The sequence below is a fragment of the Ascaphus truei genome, chromosome 3 (genome assembly GCF_040206685.1).
Source record: "Ascaphus truei isolate aAscTru1 chromosome 3, aAscTru1.hap1, whole genome shotgun sequence".
NCBI lineage: Eukaryota > Metazoa > Chordata > Amphibia > Anura > Ascaphidae > Ascaphus > Ascaphus truei.
Window position 1 is genome coordinate 62,932,382 of NC_134485.1, and position 22,375 is coordinate 62,954,756.

General features: G+C 42.0%; 1 long non-coding RNA gene across 1 annotated transcript; it reads right to left on the minus strand.

Annotated features, from left to right (window-relative positions):
* Positions 1 to 412: 412 nt before the first annotated feature.
* Positions 413 to 8,447, minus strand: LOC142490920 (uncharacterized). The gene is made up of 4 exons (XR_012800149.1): positions 8,249 to 8,447; positions 7,993 to 8,053; positions 2,788 to 2,928; positions 413 to 906 (listed from the first exon to the last, which is right to left on the minus strand). It is a non-coding gene; the product is annotated as an uncharacterized LOC142490920 (long non-coding RNA).
* Positions 8,448 to 22,375: the final 13,928 nt, after the last annotated feature.

Sequence of the window (22,375 nt, forward strand, 5' to 3'; positions counted from 1 at the left end):
CGAGCCTCAGCGTCAGCGTGCCTCCGCCCTCATCAAGCCTCTATGGCCCCGGCCTTAGTTGTTGTACATGATCCACAGCTACATGTCTATAATTCTATTGGGTCATTGAGTCTAGCTTCATGAGATATTTTATCATGTCATGTTTTGGATTGAGGTTTTTTTTTAGAACGAACGTCCTGGCAAGTGATCTATTTTGATTGAAATGGAGAGCGTACCGATCAACATGTAAAATCTCTTGCTATATATTACAGAAGACCTTATCTCTTTTGTCTCGTATTCATTATGCTACAAAAATGCCTTCCCCATGATAGAGATGGGACGGAAAAGGTCCCAAAAGGGACAAAACAGGAGCACAACAAAACAGATTGATGGGCAGGCAGGATATAAAAATAAAAAAGTTTATTAACTAAAAAACAATAACATGAATAGTCCTGGCAGGTACTCTGACGCGTTTCGCGCGCAGGGCGCTTTGTCAAAGAGATCCATGATAGAGATGTTACTCCCATTCATTTGAATGAAGCTTCTCTTGGCAATTGGCTTCACAGCTTGTTGAATAGGGAGCTTTGATTCTCAATTTGATTTACATGTAGAGAATTACACAAAACAGAATATCTGTTAATCCAAGTTTATTAATTTTAGTTATATATTCAAACAGTAATTAGTATATAAGGGCATAATGGCAAATTATGAAATGTAATCTTCTCGCATAAAACACAAGAATCGCCCTCTGTCCTCCTACCAAAACCTTGTTTTGAGTTAATGGGATGAATATCTTCGACAGGTGTGTTGCAAATATTTTGAACTGTGCAGGGCAGATAAAATCACCACTTAGTGTAGAAATAACCTGCTATCCACTTGGAGGAAACCATGCTGGTGGACTCTTTTGGTTGAGTCCATGTTCTTGACCTACAGTACCAAGAAAACATAGCAAGTCATTTCCATTCAGACATTTAGGATGGGATTTACTAAGTTCTGATAAGGGGTGTCGGAGCTCGGAGTTTGACTTGAATGGAAGTTAACACAGGATCAAGCTACGATATCCCTTACCATAGCTTGGTGAATCTCCTCTTTAAACTTGTTGACATTTCTAAATCCATGTGCCATGAAATCAAAAGCAATGACTTGATAAAAAAAAAGTGACCAGAGACAGTTTTGTGTGCAGTCTGTTAAGCAGTAAAGGGGTTAAAGAATACGGTTAAAATTATGTAATTAACGAAAAATTATTTTTCCATTCGAAAAGTACTATATGTTCAGAACATGGCACATGGAACTTGTTTTCTCCTATAGAGACCTGACATCGATAATGTTGTGCTGGTATTATAAAGGGAAACTGCGACGCCCACTTCATGTTTCAGGGAACAGGATGGTATAACCATATGGAACATATTACGAAGAAAATTAACACTTACTGCAGAGTTACTATTGTGATCCAATGACTGGAAGCAGTTAATGTTGCTAAAAGTAATTACCGTCAGACGAGGGAATTTTCTTAATTATGTTTCGAGCATGAAAAGTACTGTACACATGAAGGGAAATATTTTTCAATGTATTTTATATTCTTCATATATATTTGAGATCAGACATGTAGCAATCTTGGTCCATCCTCACAATATATATTTACCCACTAGGGACATTACTAGTCACCAGGACTACTAGGGGAGGGGTATGACATTCTAATTAGTAGCATTGTTTAATGACATCACCAGGCACTTTGTAGAAGGTGGGTGTGGCTAGGTTCTATCTTGTCATTATATCCCTTGCGGAAGATAGAGGCGATACACTGTAGCTATACCTGCAGCTAACCCTCTAGGGCCCTTAAGTAGTATTCCACATGGGGTGCTACAATAGTCTAGCCCTTGTTCTCTTTACTTTTTGTCTCAAGGTTCTGACTTGCTTGGTAAAGGAGCTGTTAGCTCCCCACTTTTGTTTTGATGATAGTGTGAGAACAATAACACACACACACACACACACACATACACACACAAGTGTAATAATAATAATTTATATATTAATATGTTGCAAATTATGGAAATTAATCTTGACACGATTTAGAATTAGAATTTAGATTAAATTAAGTAACCCCTGTGTTTGACAATATTTTTCTTCAGACACTCATCCATGGTTCCTGAAGTGTCTTCCTGTACAGTTCCTTAGATGCCGACTTCATGCCTGTCTGTATTCCCTAATATGGAAGAATCTAAGTTTTGGGGCAGCACCAAAACATACAACCCAATTTTTAGAATCATAGGGAATAGGCATCAGCCTTCCATGTACTGCATTTGTCTTTTTTTGTCAGCCAGCCTCTGTTCACAGGGATGTAACAAATCTTGCAGAAAGAAGTCTTAACTTTTGAAAATTCTTCTGGGAGCCCAAGAAAATGAGAAGGAACGGATCTCTTGTTAAAAAGGCTCATTTCTAACTGTGTTCGGTATTTTGGGGCCCCTTCTACAGTATTACCATTTCGTGACTTTTCGCTCTTCCAGCTGTTTAGATACCTTTTATTGGTTAGTTGAGGCATAATGGTAATATATTATGTTTCCAAAAGAAACTGGGATTGAGAGAATGTGGAAATACCTCAATTGCAGTACTTCTTTTTGAAAGTAAATGAGGACCTTAACAATGCTTGCGTATGTAAGTCAAATTATATGGATTTTCCATTTGTGTATTAATCATAAACGACTGATTCCTATTGAAGACTTGGAGACTTTGGAATGTATGATTGGACAACTCAACAATTCACTGGTACTCAGGACCATTTTTCAAATTTTTCCCCCCATGGGCACTTACCTTTTTGTTGCCCTGGCCTCTTCCTCTTGCAGCGTCCCGACGTTATGTGGCGACACGTTTCCATGACAACGGGACACCATGTGTTGTCACGATGTCTAGCAAAGTGCCCCCATGTGACGCTGGAGAAGGAGAATAGCGACGCTGCAGGAAGAGGTAAGAGACATTTACAGAGGCCCCACGCTCTCCCTCCGGCAATCCGAGTAATTGTTGTGGGGAAGAGAGTGGGGCCTTTGTAATCGCAGTACTGGCCCATCCGAAATGTGCCACCCCCCTTGCTGCCCCGGACCTAGTAGGCCTATGCATAAATACGGGCCTGCTGGCACTGCTGGAGTAGTTAAGCAAGAAGGATACGGCTGTAGTTTGTAACCTGCTATCTAGCGATCACTATTTGAGAGTGAAGAGTGACATTGTGTTTTGGAAGTCAGTAAACGATTCTTTACTGCTGATAAGGAAGACTCGAGAAATGGAAGTAAGGAAGTCCCATATACTTTGATGGATAACAAGAACAGTAAAACAATTAGTGCATAATTTAAGAAGTATTGAGTGAAGTAAGAAAATACAGTACAAGTGTTACAGATGCCTGTCTCTTATTGAAATTGTACTGGACCAGTATACAAATGCTAACAACTATAAGGCTATTGGGGGTAGTGGGGGTGAGAACAGACTTGGATGTAAAGTAAAATCAACAGATGTCATCTGCCTGCTGGTATGATGGGATTAATTGTTAATATTCGTTATGTTAGGGAGTGTGCAGTCATATGGTGACAGATTCTATAGTTGAAATGTCACAGTGTCTTTGATGCAGGTTGTCAAGTAACAGGTACTGTCTTCAGTGAGAATAGATCATTCTAAGTGACATTGTTTCAAAGACAAGAACATCTGCCAGTGAAATGAAGGATGAAATTGGGAAAATGTGTGCTGTCCTTGTGGGGACACAAATGATGAAACTTTTCCCAGTAATTTCAGAAATGATGTATTTTAAGTGTTGTGCAATGGCTTTGCATCAAGAGCATTAAGGCATTAGAAACATTAGAAGATTTTTAACGCTGTAATATGGAATATGCCAAAGCTGTCTCACATTTTAATCCGGTCTGTAACTTCTACATACGCCTATAATATATATTATCTCTAACAGTGCATGCTATGTCTTGTATATAATGTATACCCTGTTCACTTATGTAACTGTATTTGTAACCTCCATGTATTATTTGTCATCTTAACTCTATGCCCAGGACATACTTGAAAACGAGAGGTAACTCTTAATGTATTCTTCATGGTAAAACATTTTGTAAATAAATAAATAAATATGCTATAGGGAATCAATGCATATTTCCCAGGTATGGAGCTGAGCGTGCTCCAGGAAAGGGGGAGTAAAGCAGATGTCACCCCTGAGCCACAGATGTATCAAGACTTACTGTCCTCAGTGGCGCAGAGGAAAAATCGAAAGAAAAACAACAATCTTCTGAATGGGACCCCCCACAGCATTAATCCTTTGATGCCGTAAACGCTGCGGTCGCATGATCGTGCGTGACAACGGCACCAAAGACATTAAGGCTGGCTACATCTTTTAGATGTTGTGCAACAGTGACAACAGGGGGTCCAGGGACCGCATGCGGCCCACAGGGTCTTCATCTGTGGCCCCTAACCCCTGCCCACCCCAGCAGCCCAGTCTCCCTTTCTCCCCAGTGCAGAGGGAGTGGGGATGTTGCTGCTGCTTAGGCAAATGGGAAGCTCAGTAGACTTCTATTTTCATCCACAGATACCACACCACAGTGTCACCCACTACAAACTCAAACTACAATAGCATGATGTTGTATTTCTGTGTGTTTGCACCATATTTATATTATTTGCAGTGAAGACTTATAAACCAACTTGCGGAAAAGGCCACTTTTCGCAACAAAAATAGCTGTAAATAATTCGTTTTTTAAATGTTGCCCAGAGCATGGCTGCAGAGACGGGCTGTGCATCACAAAGTTGGTGAAGAGCAGGTGTTATGCAGGATCGACGTGCAAACGCAGTATAATGGACAATGCAGAAGCGCAGGTCAGGCGGGGTGAGGTCAGGGCAGGCAGGATAAAGGTTAGGCAGGCCGGGATCAGGGCAGGCAGAGGTCAGGAGTGTAGTCAGGCAGCAAGTAATTCAGGGCTGGATTAACCATTAAGCACGTGATTAGGGCATCAAGGGAAGGCGGGCACCACAGAAATGTTGCATTGCCGGATTTACCATGGACCATATGGTGCAAAACTGCAAATGTTGCAGCTGAACCATGTTCCACAAAAAGAGGCTCCCACAATAAATGAATGTTTTGTTTCATTTCGAAAAATAAAATTTTATTTTACGGTTTATTATTGTTTATATTTTGAATTAGATATATATGGGGGAACTAAAATCTTTTAAGTGCTTAGGGCCTCTAACGGTCTTAATCCGGCCCTGAAGTAATTAGATGGAGTTTATGCTCAGACAGCAAAGCTGGATGCAAAGCCACGTTGATCTGGAAACCAGAAAGTGCTCTGCTTATAAAGTTAGCCACGGGGAGTGTCCACAAGGCTGAGTATGGCCTTTAATACAGTGAGCGCGCGTGCGCTACCGTGTCAATGATAATTGCATGTGTGGGCCTGACGTTGCTATAGTGGAGACGCATGCACGCACGCCCGTGAGCATTGGCGCGGCAGATCTGAGGAAATACAAGAAATTTGTATTTTCGAGCTGTTGATGTGACACTGTGAGCCAATCACAGTTCGGCCTACGCTTCGGATGTCATGGCCACGCCCCCTAGCCACGCGCGTCACCGGTTATACAATATGCACAAAATATGCACAAAACAATATGGCAGCACTTACAGTACTATAAAACCAGCCTAAGCAGTAAGAAAGTAGCAAAAGTATGCTGCGTCAGTGCAGCTATCCAGCAGCTGGATTTACTTGCTGCTAGAGCTGCTGCCCTCAAGTTGTAGGTTCTGAAAAAACTTTCTGCCTTCAGTTATTTTTTCTAATAGCCAGGTATTTTTGCAGTTTAACCACGCTATTGCTTTTTCATTTTGTGTAATTTTGTTATATACATTTTCTTAATACCTAGGGTTGGAATAATGGTCTATATGGTCAATGTAACTTCTATAATATTTGCTGTTCTTAAGAAATGGGATTGCAGCAATATTTTTTACTGACATATTCCCTAAGAATGATGTATTAATAAATGAGTAGGGAACTTCATCTCATTTGCATACATTTAAAATTTGTAAAAAAAAAAAATCAGAGCTAGCGATGAAATTGTGGAGGGGTATAGGAGGAGATATCACACTTTTCTACCGTTTTTGGTCCATTATAGGATTTCTTACAAAAATGTGACAGCAACAAGTTATTTAACCCCTTTGATTCCTGAAGCTACCGATCACTTGCCTGGGTAAAAACTAAGGCATCTTATGGTAAATGCCTCAACATTTCTGTGAGATTCCTAATGGCCCATCGAATTAACACAGCAGGGGTCCCTGCCATCCTAATCAGTTTGAATGGGATTGCAGGGACCCCCCGCTGTGTTAATTCGATGGGCCAATAGGAAGCTCACAGAAATGTTGAGGCATTTACAGTGAAATTGCCACATATTTTCCAAGGCAAGTGATCTAATACTGGTGGCTGCATCTGTATGGTAAAGGAATGCCTTCAGGCACCAGGTAGTTTAATGTACAAAGAAACACCCTACCAATAAAACACAAAAAGCATAACATTATTGTGTGCCAATATATTACCTCCTTAGTAGCGCGATGGGCCAGCTAGTTATGGTCAACCGATGAAGAGCTGGTTGCTTGGGCTAGTAATGGGTAATATATAAATATGTTCTACAATAATGTCATTTTATCACATACTGAGTATTCTTGGCTATATAGTGGCCATTATATACATATTCAAGAAAGGCTCAACTCCGGCTCGGAGCAAGTGATAAAAATTCAGCAATATTTTTAAGAGACATCCAGCTATCGCCAAGTATGTGAGATTAGTGATAACAAGTGAATAAGTCATTTAGCATTAATTATGCATTTGCATTTACAAATATCGCAAACATATCTTCACAATAAAAGGCCACTGGTTATATGGCTTTAGTAATTAGGTGTGATAAATAAAATTGGTGTTAAACACTAACTCCAATCGCTTCATTTATGAGCCTCTAATAAACCAAAGGCTTCACTCATATGCTTAACAACTTTGGTTAAGTGTAGGACTGTTAGGCTAAGGCCCCGGTCACGGCGCTGTAATGCGCGCCCGCGCTTTTGGCTGCGCGTTCCGGCGATTCCCCGGTCTGCAGCTCACTGCAGGAGCAGAGACCGGGGGGGGCGTGCCGGAGGAGTGACGGGGCGCGGCCATAACATCACCCGGCAGGTTCGCCCTCATTGGGTGAACCGCCGGAGGGCGTGCCTAGCCGCTCGTCGTGAGTTCCTGCTCTCAATTCTATTGAGAGCAGGAGTAGCTCTCGCGCGAGCGCTGCGGCCCCCCCCTCGCAGCGGACCCGGCGCCATTGCGGGGAGGGCTCTGGTGAGCGCAGCGTCCGCCACAGCGGACGCTATAGCAGGCAGCGGGGGCAAGGCCTTAGGTTTCAGAAGAATCTGTTGGTGCCCCATGCTGTCATTCCCTTTAAGAGACTCCCTACAGTTGACTCTTTTTGAGGACTTTCTAATTGGATGTCAATTTTGAATATCTTGTAATATTTGTCATGGTGTAATCAGAACACAACTCTAGTAGGTACAATATAGCGCTGAGTGTATGTTAATTGTTCTCTTTTCTTCACTGAAGTGGCTGGATCAGCCAATGAAGAGCAGTTGTAACAGAGGAGGATGGGCAACCAACCAAAAAAGAATGAAACTTACAAGCAAGAATAATACAATCACACAATATAGATTCCATGCGCATATTTTACATGTACAGTAATTTATACACACTGGCGTCTATTTATCAAAGTCTCCAGAATGAAAAATTGGAACCATGAAGCTCTACCTCCATTACTTACACAGTGATTAGAAAACTCTGCAAGTAAAGCATAATCGAATTCATTTCTCCTTGCGCAGTATTTATGCATATGGTTAGCCTAGTCCCTAGTTAATATGATGGTAACATCGCAAACATACTTGCTGGTGTCCATACAGTACATGGTAAGTGACATTTTTTCATACTGTATATGACTTATTATTTGTTAATTGAATAATGTCCATATAATTACCGGGTAGTATTGCAAATCGGAATGTACACGTTTCCTGTGTACTACTGTATATCTTGGATATCTAAAAGAAAAAAAAAGTCACATTTATATTGTGTTATCAGGGGTTTTCAAGGCTGGTGAAGAGAGGAGGAAAAGAAAATTATTAGAAAATACAGAGAAAGGAATTGTGAGAAAAATAAATAGGAAAATGAAAAAGTAAGGGTTGATATTTAATGTGCCCTGTCTTACATGCAAATGAGTTTACTTGAAGGTTTACCTGCTAAATCTTGATATGTTGTTGTAGTCGAATGTGTGCTAAAATGTGCTACTAGAGTGACAAAATAAATCCTGTTATCACTAAGATGCAATGTTTAATGTTTGGCTATATTAAAATAGTATTTCCGTGTACAAAAATAAGATGCTGGAACTTTACTATCACTAAAAATTAAAATGTACTGTATTGTGTGTGTGCTCGTGTAGGTAAGCAAGGGAAAAAAGAATTCTTTTGAGGGAGGGGACTTTGGCCTTGCGTATCTCTGATCTGTTATTACAACCTAGGAAGTGTAGTCTCATCACTGGGAAAATGCCAGAGAAGGAGGAAGACAGGGACTTGGCCTCTGGAATTGCAAGTCAGGAACAACAGACGTAAGATATTTATAAAGGCAGAGGGAGGCGGAGCCTCACTATTTTCAAGAAGTAAACATTCCCAAGACATTATATTATGTATTTGAAAAATATATAATTTACTGATGGGTCCGACGTTATTGCAACTGCTGGTGCGCTGAAGCAGGACATACACAACGCAGCTGTAGGAGAAGCGGACATTGTTTTGAATCAGTCCTGTGCCAGAAGGGGGCTAAGTCCGTGGCCTGGCTGAGGGCGATCTCGCTCGAGTGCGATGACGTCAGGCGCATGAGAAGCAGGAGTGATTCGTGTTCTGTAGAAAAATTGTAGTGGCACGTGCCTGGGGGGCGTGTCGGGGGGCGCGGCCGTGACGTCACGGAGCTGGTTCGCTCTCATTGGGTGAACCGCTCACGTGACGCGCCATCGAGCGGCAGAATCAAATTTCTTTGTCTGCAAACAGTGGAGCGCACACGGGCACGCGCGCACGCTGGACAGTCTCATTGCGATCATATGTTTGGTTAGATGTGACCAGGTATCCCTTTGGGCTTCCACCTGCTCAAACCCACCCCCCCATTGTTGGGTTCCCCGGTTGTCCCCGTACCTCCTGCTGCGGCTGTGACCGGCAGCACAGGCTGGGGTGAGACGTTTGGGAGATGCAGGCTGGTAGCGGTTGCACTAGTGAGGCGGGCTAGTCGCTCGAGGTCTGCGTCGGCTCCCGTTGTAGGGCGCCGCCATGTTGTATGTGCTCGCATATGCACAGTACATTTCGTGCATGTGCGGCCCAATAGAATAGAGTGGCGGCCATTACACAAATTGGCTCCGCGGGGATTACAATTCCCAGCAGCCCCCACGGCTGCTATACAAAATGCCCCAGTACAGCCAATAGGGCTGCAGATTTCTCCTCTCCACACAGTTGATACAATTGGCGCGCTGCGAGCCACGCCAGTTAGAGCTGGGACACAGATGGGTAAGGGTGTATATGCAGGGTTTCTGTGGCCCCTGCACTAGGCCAGAGACCCCCTTAGGCCCAAGCTAGGCCCTGACTCTCCCTTTGAGCTTGTGGCTGCTTCAGGGAAAGGCCCAGTAGATAGGGACACTGCCCCTGGAGTGCCAAGCACGAGGGACACAGCCAGGACGCGGCGGCGACTTGGCATCTGGTGGTCTGGGACCAGATCACCAGACAGAGAGAGACTATTACGGTGGGACCCTCCAGCGGGATACCACCCCATGTGGAGGCGGATGCCATCGCTGACGGCGACGGCGTTGGACCGGGCTGATCTCTGTCTTCAGTCGGCGCTACCGGAAGCTGGAGCACCCGGAAGGTATACCCTATCTTCAAGTGCACCAACATTCTACTGTGGGCAGCGCTGTCACACACACTTGGGGTGGGAGTGCCTATTGTGGGCTGGACACTGGGACACTGGTTCCCCTCACCCAAGTAGTGTTGAAATATTGTGTGGGTATACCAATATACGTATTGTAAGGTGTTGTTGCATATTATATGTGTGTTCTAAATCTGTGCCTAGTAAATACCGTTATACTATACTCTGGTGTGTGTTACTGTATCCAGTATAGCTCGGATCCCTCATGGGTGGAGGAGGCGCTGTCACCAGACAGATGAGGTGCACCCCAGGCTCCCAGCAGCGGAGGTTCAGGCCTCTTGTGAGCCACAGGTAAAGCACCACACACTCAGTAGCCACCACATCTCCCATAGGGTGGGGGAAACTGTGCTACATAGACATATTTAAAATCAATAGCGCAACACTCTATTTTCCATTTTGTGGCTCATTGAAACAGCAACCTTCACAATTAGGGCCATTACACACTAGAAGATAGAGCCAAAATAAAGCTGAAATCATATCAAGGATATCAAACTATATCTGTTTTAGAATTTAACTCGCTATTGGGACAGTTTAAGAATAAATGTATTTCTGTTTAATACGCACTGTACCTCACTATTGCTATTTAGTTCACATACATGCTCCTCATTGAGGAAAAAATATGGCCAAAAATGACGTTGCAGGGGATTCCGCTAAATTTGATGGTCATATTATTCCCTAGTAGGGAATTTATGACTTGGCATCTACACAAATATATATATCTCTGGTTCTCCAGGACTAAAAATGCCCCCTCCCCTCCCCCTCTCCCGTGGTTCCAAATATATGTAGAAGAATCAATGTATAAAAAACAAATCGGGGCTGGATTGCTGCCTTAACTGTGAAGACCTGTTAAGAACCATAACCACTTACCTGCTGCTAGGCAAAACCACAGTAACTAAACAGAACTTTACCAATTCAGATAGTAGGTTGGCGCACGCTGTTCGTGTGAATGACGCATTAACTAGGGAATGCCATTTTCAGCGTTCAGTTAGCATGCAAGTCAGTTGCATCACCTGCCTCTGAGCTCTTCAAATCGAGTAGGATCATAATCTTGTGCTGCTGCTCTGATGTTACTCATCTCTGAGCTTTGTAGGCACAACGCAGTCATGGGGTGCGAGTGTCTGATCTGATGAGTCTCAGCGCACCACTCTTGCACTGTTCTTGCACTAATCCTGCACACCAGATTGATGGTTAAATGTGTGTTTTGTGTGAGGTCGGTCAACAGGGGCGAGGCTGTGTGGAGGGCTGTGTGGGATCCACCAGGTGTGGGATGTCAGAATGTGTGGGAGAAACTGAGATGAATCGACGCACAGTAAGTTAGGAGTCACTATATATACACATTTATAACTGTAGGGCCATATTTGCTAAACAGTTCTACTCCACAAGACACATTCCGACACCACTTGGTAGAAACGGCCCTTTATAGCACATTTTAATGAACGGGATGTAAAAAGTAAGGGATACATTTACTAAGTGGACACCTGCCAGTGCTGGAAGACACTTTATAGCCCACTCAGAGGGCCATAGTCTTAAAACCTTTGCACTAACCGAGCAAGGTTGTGGTTTGATACTGTACAGGTAGTCCGGTGAGGGTAATTTCTCTCTTGAATAATGCAGTTGGGCCTATTATTTAATGAAACACAGATTCCCAACAAGCTCTGAGAAACCCCAACCATTACCACATTATATATATATATATATATATATATATATATATATATATATATATATATATACACATAAGTGTCCAAAGGAGTGCTAGTGGGCGTGGTTAAATGTATACAGCAAAAAACTAAAATACCCAAAGCTACTTCCATTGTGACAAAAATACACAGTGCAATACCTATATATCTCTTGTAAAGAGGGTCATTTAGTTTATATTATTTAATGACCTGTGCTAACTTTACAAAAATAGCTCAAGCAAAGCTTTGCTTTTTTTCCTCAATCATGCCAAAATATTATTCAGAATGTTGTAGATCTTCTTTCCTATTTAGTGTAACAAGTACACTGGTGCAGTAAAATGTCATATGCACACGCACACTATTTTATTGTGCTGAAGAAATCACATCTTTTTATTTCTACCCGAGTTCACAGATGAAGCTTGGTCACAAGACCACAAGCATTCACTTACAATTTGTATATGCTGTTTAGACAAGCTGTTGGGATCTAACAAGCTTGTAGAGATGCTGATATTTGCATAGTGGATATGTTGTAGATGCAGCAGCTCCTAAAAATGCATGGTACTGAATTTGTCAGCGTTTTAATATTGTATAACTTTCAACCCTAACACTAAATAACAGAGGGGACAGTACTTACCAGCAGGAAAATACATGCAAATTATTTAACATTTTCAATAGTTCAGCATTTGTTACTGACAATTAATGTTTTCCCACTGGGCAATGAAAGCAGATTATCCTTAAGGTATTGAATTTCGATTCAGTACTTTCCAGTTAAAAAAAAAAGGGGGGGTTAACCCCTACAGTTCTCAGACTTGATAACGTGTCATGAACTATAAAACACAGTGTTTGTGGAGAATGCTAGTCTTCTGTCACTGGTTATTTGTGTTTTTGTGTACCAAAATTACTAAATCAAATAGAATAGAAATGGAACTGCACACCTTACATGGAATGATTGGGTACTCACTCTTTGCAGCAACTGCATCTACATACTAATTCTTCAAAGAGGATTATATGTGTTCACACACTATATTTAGGTCCTGATGCAGATGTATTAATACACCGAAACGTTAATATATTAAATAAATATATTAATATATATATATATATATATATATATATTATTTTGCAAGACTGGTGTGTCATCCTCTTTGAAGAATTACCCAAATGACTAAACTCACAAGCGTTTTCACTTTTCAATTTTGTAACTACAGAAGTATGCATTTTTTTTACCTTCCTTTCTGAAAATGAACCTGTTACTTATCCTAATTCTGTTCTTTACTGTGGCTTCATGTAAATGTTACTCTCTATCCACTGCAATCTTCCCCCTCCTGGCCTACACCCAATGTAATCATACACACTGGACTAATCAAAAGCTTTAAATTATATACTGAATGTTGGTGGAGAGTTCTGAAAACCAGAATCCCTAGCACCACTAATTCTAATGGCAAACATTGCAACTTTGCAGCATGCAAACAATAATTAACATTCATATTTCTATTGTTACTCTCTTTAGCAGGGGATATTGAACTCAACCCAGGCCCTCTCTTTTCACCTCAATCCCTTACCCTTGATAATGCCCCTTTTAAATTCAAAAAAGGGGCTCTCTGTCGCCCATATAAATATTTGAAGCCTGCTGCCCAAACTGGATGAACCAAGGGCATGGTGCCTTCGGCATAAGCCTAAAGCCATAATTCTTACAGAAAGATGGCTAAGGCTGGGGCCATGGCGCCGCAGACCGAACAGACTGCCTTAAAGCAGTGTTCGCATCCATGCGGCATGCGGGCGCACATTGCTCAAGAAATCAGTTTAAACTGATTTCTTGGTGCGACAGGCCGGTCACGGGAGCGGTTCGCCCAAGAATTAGCAGAGGAGATTACACAGCAGCTCTTAACATTAAAACTAAGCAGCCTTGACATACTGCAATCTAAGGCCCCAGTGCCTGCGATGGGGTGCCCAGCAGCGCTCGTTACGTGCATCAGTGTGACCTGGTGGACTCCAGGCAACTCGCGAAGGCTATGTGTGGCGGGGGCGAGGCTATGACATCACGCGACTGGTTCACCCTTATTGGCTGAACCGCCGCCGTGACGTGGCCAATGCTAGGTCGCCACACCAAAAGACAAAAAATCTTTGCAAAAACTGGCAAAGACTGTCGCGCATCGCTCCTTCTGCATGCATGCACACACGCCGCCGAGGGTCTGCCCCATTGAGAGCTGTACCTTGTTTGCGGCATGCACGCCGTCGCGCGCACAGCCGCAGCCACCGGGGTTGAAGCCTTAGTTCCTACGACTCAGTGCCCCAGTCATTGCCATACCACTTGCCTCCCTAATCAACTCTATTTGGTCTTCAGGCCTTATCCCAAAGACATGGAAAACTGCCAGAGTTGTCCCAGTCTTCAGAAGTGAGCAGAAAAATGCTGTCTACTACAGGCCAATTTCTCTTCTCTCAATACTATCCAAAGTCATGGAAAAATGTGTCCACTCCCAATTAAGTAATTACTATACAAAGCCAAATTTCCTTTGCCACCTACAATCTGGCTTTCGCCCACTCCACGGTAACTACCATCTTAAAAGTTTGCAATGAGGTTGAGTGTGAAATGGAACTGGGACAGTTTACTGGTGCAATATTCCTATAAAGGTATTTGATACTGTTGATCATGTTATCTTGTTAAACAAGCTTCAGTGCTCTGGAATAGGGGAACAGCTATCCAGCTACCCAATAGCTATCGGGTAGATCTCAATTTCAAGCTCTAACTCCAATCCCTTGGATATCACCTGTGGGCTGCCTCGAGGCTCTGTTCTGGGGCTCCTACTCTTTTCAGTCTTCATTAATAATCTACAACTTGTAAGACAGGTTCAATGCACATGTATGCTGATGACACTACATACATGCACACAGCCCTAGCCTTACTGACCTTGGACCTTTTCAAGACTTGAATACTGGATTTCCCAAAACAAACTGTTTTTAAATACAGGGACTAAGGCTAAATTTCTAAAACTTCCAACGACACAGCTACAGATCAAAACCAACTCTAACACCATTCAAGCCCCTGTCACAGTTTTAAGTATCTGGGAATTTGGCTTGACTCCCACTTAACATTCTGGCTGCATATTGATACTCTGACATCCAAAACCTATGCCAAACTGTGTATACTTTATAGGAACAAATCCTCCCTAAGCCAGCTGGTCAGAAAGCACATTGCCCAGCAGATGCTAATGCCAATTACAGACTATGGGGACATAGCATATGGTACAGCACCACAAACTCACCTTAGCAGACTAGACACCCTCTAGAACTCAATATTCAACTTTGCCCTACAATGTAATTACAACACACATCACTGCAAAATGCTCCAAGGACTACTGTAGGCTATCCTTTGAGTCCAGATGCAAAATAATTTTTTTCTGTCTTGCCTTCAAATACTTTCTGGGCAAGCCCTTCACCCCTACCACAGGCCGCACTTATCACTTGAGATCTGACTTGAAAGACTGTTCACGGTCCCAAGACTCAACTAAGAATCTAGTCACTCCTCTTTCTATTACCATGCACCTGACGTCTGGAACAACCTACCAGAGACTCTCAAATTGCCTGCAGTTTAAGTAATTTCCAGACATCAGCGGTCTCACATTTTAATCTGGCCTGTAACTGTTAAATACACCCATAATCATTTTTATCTCTGACTGTCCATGAAATGTCTGTAAATTGAGGGTATAACCTCTGTTCATTTAATGTGACCACATATTGTCACCATAACTCTGTGCTAGAGATGAACATTTTTTTTTTGAAAGAGGGAGAGAGATCCAATTGCTTTGGGTTGTGGGTTCTAGTCCTGTTGGGTCTGACATGATTCCTGCCATTAGGTTGGTTCCTTAGGCTTATTATCAACTGTATATAGTTGGTATGGAAATCATTTTAGAAAGTGTGGGACAGGCCTCATTTAAATATACTTTGCATAGCCATTAGCATATCGCTCAGGTGTGCTCCTTTTTCAGCATAGCCATGTCTCCCTAATTTATTTGAAGGGACACTTGAGGGGATATATATTCAACTGATGACTGCTAATAAAATTTGAAAGGTCTCCCTCTCTCTCTCCCCCCCCCCTCTCTCCCCCTCCTAAAAAAAAAATCTGTCTGGATTGCAGTCAATGGCGAATTTGATTGAATCAGCCTGGATGACATCTGCATGTGGATTTTGGTGAACGGATTTTGGTAAAATAAGCTGTGGAATTTTGGGAGCCTAATGTGTAATAACCTATTGTATTATTTTGTATTTGTTACTGGTATTTATTTATGAAGCTAACAAATAGTGTGGAAAAAAATGTCACAGGTACTCTATAATCTTGGATAAATGAGTAGCAGGAGAGCAACGTAGGGCTTTGTGTGGCTTACACATGGACAATAGGAACAAGGGAGGGTTGAATTTTTGTGTATCCTGAATGTCCTCGAAATGAAAATGCTGTGCCGAAGGCTGTTTTCTTACTGTATGCTCCTTTTTGAGTTTCTGAGGAGTGGAGTCTTCAGAAATAGAATACGATTGTCTTTTTCTTGCTTCCATTGCCTGGTGATTGCAACCTCAGGCTCAAACATTACAAATACATATGCCTTGTTTGTGTATATGTTTGCCTGTGTGAATTCGTGCATTATAAAGTAGCTGAAAAATCAGTCCTACAGTCAAATCTATTTGTTTTAATCATTCTTAAAATTTTCCTTTTTTGTTTTGCTAATTTAAAAAAATAATTCATCAGCTCTTATAAATGGCAGCCTCTGTGATTTTTCTAATTACGACTTTATCACACAGCATTCAACATTTGAATTTGATGGAATTGAGGCAATATTTTATGCCACTAAAAAAAAACAGTATATTAATTGGTAATACATTTCTGATGTAAAAGGGTGATGTTTTGGTCTAGTAAATATACAATAAACATGTTCGATAATGTTGAATGACTAAGTGCTTTAACCGTATTGCAACTACAGTGTATGCCACTAGGTAGGTTATTAAATGCACAGTATTTAGTAAAACACTTTTCACTGAAGGATAAGCCGACATAATGTACAGGAAAATAACCCTTATAACAGTCTTTGTACTGAAACTGTTGGCTCCTTCTGTGGGGAGTGAGAGACAGAAAAAAGAAAGCATGTGATCGATCTCTCTACTCAGTGAATAATGGGCAGGTTGATTTACAGAGCCCGCTGGAGGCTCCAATTTATCAGTGACCATGAAATCAAGAAAATACCGTTCCCGTCCTGGGGATTGGAGCTGTGGCTGACGTGGTGGTTGTATTATATAGGAACTTTTATTTAAAAAAACCTGTCACCTTGTGGAATGTATGTTTAAGAGGGAGAACTTAATTTAATAAGGGCTCGTTATCTTCTTGTAGGTGAATCTTTGCCAGAGGCGTTGGTTTGCTTGATGAATGGTCTCAACTTGGATTAGAAGATTCTATTGTATCTAATGGATCCTCGGAAATGCTTCATTTAAGGATGGGAGATCTACAATTTTAACATCTACTGTATTTTCAGGCTTAATAGTTGTAAATGCAGTGAATTGGTACAGGGAGTGTTAAAGCGGCAATCCAAGCTCTTTATTTTTATTTTGTTTACACAGGATTGAAGCAGCAGGGTCTCTGGAGCAGAACCCCATTAATGTTAGCTCCAGGGACCCCCCTGCTTCCGGTGATACTTACCTTCTTAGGGGGTCCCAGTAGCCACTCCGCTCGGCTATCAGGGTTCACATTATGGTGGAGTTTCAAACCTCCCGCACCATGCTGACCTATAGGAAGCCTGTGACATCATCAGGTTCGGCTTCCGATTGATTCATGTAACGCAGGAGCTTTAAACTTTAAACCCCAGCTATCTCAGCCAGAGTGGCTACTGGCACCCCATGCGGAGGTAAGTACCTCCAGAAACAGGGGGTCCCGAAGCAGAAATTAGTGGGGTTCAGATCGGGAGACCCCCGGCTTCAATCCTGTGTAAAACAATCAAAATACATTTTTTTTTAAAGTGCTTGGATTGCTCCCTTAATGCTCAAACTATTATAATTGACAACATCCTACACTACATCAGGAGAACACAACGATGAAGAGCAAAAAGCAACAATGGTTCCCAGCACTCAATGTAGCAGAGAGAAATCGAGGCAAAAATATCATAAAATGCAATATTTTCCTACTTGAGTAAATCCAGCAATATCAGTAACAATTCGGTTTGCAAATGTACACAGATTAGTGCCAACTGCTCAGTGCGTATAGATCAAGCAATATAAAGATCAATGGTATAATACTTGTCCACAAGCTGAATGGGGTGAAGAACAAGCAAAAAACCAGAAGGGATGGAATGGGGAGCGGGACGTTAAGGACTAATGAGCAAAGGAACTACGAAAAAAGGGAAAAGTGCAGGAGTGGTGAGAGGAGAACAAATAAGGGGAGCGGGAGGGGGGAGAGAGGGTGACGGGTAATTAAATAAGGGGGGCAGCTTTTCGAGGGTGAGCCCCTTCTGGCCCATTGCCACGGAACAAGTGTCAGTGGTACTTCCCTGTATACCCTCCATAATATTGTCCTCCCACACTCAATTACATTGTGGGAGAGCAATATTATTGAGGGTACAGTATACAGGGAAGTACCATTGAGAAAGTAAGAATAAGTATTTCCAATATTGTTATTTTTTTTTTTTTTTTTAAACGTTTTCTTTATTAAAAGTTTTATGGGAAAGATTTAGAAAAGAAAAAAGGGTTGGGGGGGGAGAGGGAGGGACACATAATTACACATTTTACAATTCAATGATATGCATAGACACATCTCAGAACAGTGCACAAGTCTTTATAGTAACTTACTTAGACAGACCTGAGTATTGAACGCTTCATTAAGAAAACAGACAGAAGGTAAGACTTGCCGGCGTATACTAAATATGCCCTCAGGCTATTACAAGTTGTGAAACCTCCCTTGGGTATCACACATTACAGAATTTATCAAAGATGCCGTTTAATAGTCTAGTGAGCCGCTACATCAGGTTAACTTCTTGCAGTTTATGAAGAATTATATTAAAGGGAGGGGGTTCTTCCTGTTTCCAATATTTTGTGATGACACACCTAGTAGCGGACAGAATAGGAGAGATTAGGATCTGGGACGGTTTGGGGATTCCCTGAACTTTCTTATGCAGGGGCGCAATAAAGGGGTCTTGTGGTATCTCAAATCCGGTTAGAGATTTAATAGTGTCAAAAGTTCAAGACCACGTGGAAGTGATCTTGGGACACAACCACCAGATGTGGGACATTTGTCCCAATCTCCACATAAATTCTTCAGCGTCTATTGGAAGAATTGGGGATCTTTTTGCGGAGTCTCTTAGGCACCATATACCAACGGAAGAGAATTTTGTATCCATTTTCTTCTATGTTTGTACAAATTGAGCTCCTAGATGTATTGACGGACATTGTTTCCCATTCCTCACGTGAAAGACTCGTGCCCAAATTATTCTCCTAGTTTAACATATATGAAAGTTTAGTGTCAGGATACGTGTCAAGGAGAAGGTTATGCACAATGGAAATTCAACCTTTTATACAAGAGGAGCCCAGACATAATTGTTCAAACCTATTAGGTTTACTTTGTTTCCACCCTCGAAGACCCAGAGAAAGCACAAAATGTCTTAGATGGGAAACCTAGATAGTTCCGAGTTAGGGAGAACATATCTTGTTTGTATGTTTGCAAAAGATTTTAATGTTCCTGACTCAAACAAATGGGTTATTCTGGCTATACCTATATCTCTCTATGTAGAGAAACTCTTAGGGGCCTATTCTATAAACTTGGATAACAAACTCATCAAGCTTTTTAAGCAGTTCCCGAACAATTTGGCAAGGTTGCCACTCAGATAGCTTAGATGACCTGCCAAACTCGTTCGGGAAGTGCATCTCGGTATGGGGTGCCGGTATCCCCCTGCAATGTTTAAATCTCCCACGTCACATGACCAGGACATTTAAACGCATAGGAGATACCGGCACCCCATACCGTAGTCTGTAACTCGGGAAGCAGGGGGTCCCCGGGGCTGAAATCAATGCGGTTATGCTCCGGAGACCCCCTGCTACAGTACACTTGTTATTCAAATTTACGTAAAAACACTGCGATTGCCTGTAAGAGCTGTGCAAGGAGATGTGGCTCTCTAAGTGCAGCTCTGTATGCTACTCTTACAGACTGCGGCCAACGTACGGGGGAAAACTTTGAGAGAGGCTGAGATACCATTGTGGCTACGCCCATACGATATTGGCATTTTCCTGCCTCCCGGTTTGTGACTTGTGGAAATGCCTTCAGATTCTTTCTGAATACCGTGATAACACAAATGACAAACCATTCGGTGGGGTCATGCCAAACCGTTCGAGATGGCAGAAAAGTTATTGAAGCTATTAAAATATGCCCTTTAGTGTCGTTTCCAGCTGGAAAGTTTTGGTTAAAAAATGATGGTTGAAGAGGGCAGGGAGATCATGTCAGCCCCCCCTTAATGGCCCATTTATGCCAATAGAAAAGGGAGCATGGGATGGAAGGAACATCTCAGGCCTCCCTGGGGCGTCCAGATTTGTGTACCCAAAGTAAGTTGGCAAGAGGAAGAGAAGACAATAGTGTACGTTCAATTTCGGGTCAGTAGTTGTATGCCAGTCAGTGAGGGCGGCGATCTGAGCCACTACTAGATATAGTGTAAAGTTGGGGAGGGCTAGGCCTCCCCTAATTGTAGGCCTTTGCACAATAGGCTGTTCTTGTTTTTTTCCCCGAGCCAAATTAAATTATTTTTGACTGAAAGGTGTTCAGATCCCTTTGAGGAATTGTAATCGGAAGGGCCTGGAACATATATAGCAACCATGGTAATATATTCATTTTAACTGTAGCAATTCTGCCCAACCAAGATATCTCTGGTCTATCCCAAAAGTTTAAATCTCTTGCAAGCGTTTTAAACAAAGGGGGGTCATTTTCCTGAAAAGGGTCAGATAGCTCCTTAGTAATATGGATGCCCAAATATTTTATGGAATGTTTGTTCCAGCGGAAGGAAAATGAAAAATCCAAAGGTCTCCACCAATTTTGCCTGCACCCCAATAGCGAGAACCTTACACTTATTTTCATAAATTTTTGAATCTGAGATTACTGGGTTCATTAATGTTAATAAAATATCATCTGCATATAAACTGAGTTTGTATTCATTCTTGCCTACGGTGATCCCTGAGATGTCTGGTCTATTCCTTAGGCTTGGACTATACTAAGCACGGACGAGCTAGCGGCCATAAAAGATACCTGTCTACCTGTCTCCCTATGACAGTGTATCCACTGCCGAAGCGCACGGCAGACAGGGTTGGAACGGCAGCTTGGTGGAAATACAAAGAAATTAATATTTTCGAGTGGCTGCCGTGCCACGTGACACTGTGAGCCAATCACAGGGAGGCCTACCCTTGTGATGTCGTGGTCACGCCTCCTAGGCGCGCGCGTCATAGCTTTGCCTGTAAATACAAAATGCGCGCCACATGCACGTGCCACGTCGGGCGCGCACACGCTTACCATAATACATGCCATACTAAAGCCAAAGGCTCAATAGCCAATGCAAAAATCAACAGAGAGAGAGGGCACCCCTTGCGTGTACCATTAAATAAGGGAACGGGTTTGGAGATAATTCCGGCTGCAATCAACCTCTCAGATTGGGCTCCATAGAGACAAAATAGCTCCCAAAAAACGCCCATCAATACCAAATGCCCTCAATACTTCGAACATTAATACCAGTTTAACCTATCCAAGGCCTTCTCTGCATCCAAAGAAAGAAGAATTAGGGGATCTTCTTACACCGCACGTAATGTATAAGATCTATATTTCTTCTAGTATTGTCTGTGAATTGCCTCTTGGGTATGAAACCCACCTAAACAGGCTGTATCAGAGAAGGGAGGACCATTCCCAAATGATTTGCAAGAATTTTAGCGCATAGTTTTCTATCAGTATTAAGTAAAGATACTTATGGGTCTATAGTTTGAGCAAATATTATGATCTTTACTTCCTTAGGGATAGTGACTATGATCACCTGCAGCATCTCAGAGGGAAGTCTTCACAGAAATACATTTATGAAACACACCTGCCAGGTGAGGGGATAATATATATGCAAAATTCTTCTAATATTTATTGGAGAAGCCAATAAATCTCTGGACCTGGAGATTTTGAGAGTTTAAGATCATTAATGACAGATTTATTTTCCTCCTGCGTTATAGGAGAACATAATGATGCCAAATCTGTGTTATTAATCTTGGGAATAGAGAGACTACTCAAAAATGTGTCCAAAATTGTGTCCAAAATGTGTCCAAGATCGGCTTTTACCTGATTGGTGCTTTTGTTTGTATTTGTTTGTATTTATGTTATAAAGCTTGTGATAATATTGTTTACAAATGTTTATTTCAATTGGGTTGTGAACCTTTATCATTGTTTTTGTTTTTAATTGAGATCAATCTATTCTTATTTATGTTTTGCCTCAGTTTATTTGCTAAGAGCCCATCTACTTTATTCCCTTTAGTGTAGAATTTTTGCTTTGTCCACTTCAATGATTTTTCCACTCTCTCCAGAAGAAGAGAAGTAAGTTTAGTTCTTAAAGAGGTTATTTGATTTACTAGTTTCCTCGTAGTAATACTCTTATTTAATGTTTCCAGTCTGCCAAGCTCCTTTTGTACATTTCAGATTTCTGCCTCCAGTTTTCTCTTAAGAAAAGAGGCGAGGCTAAT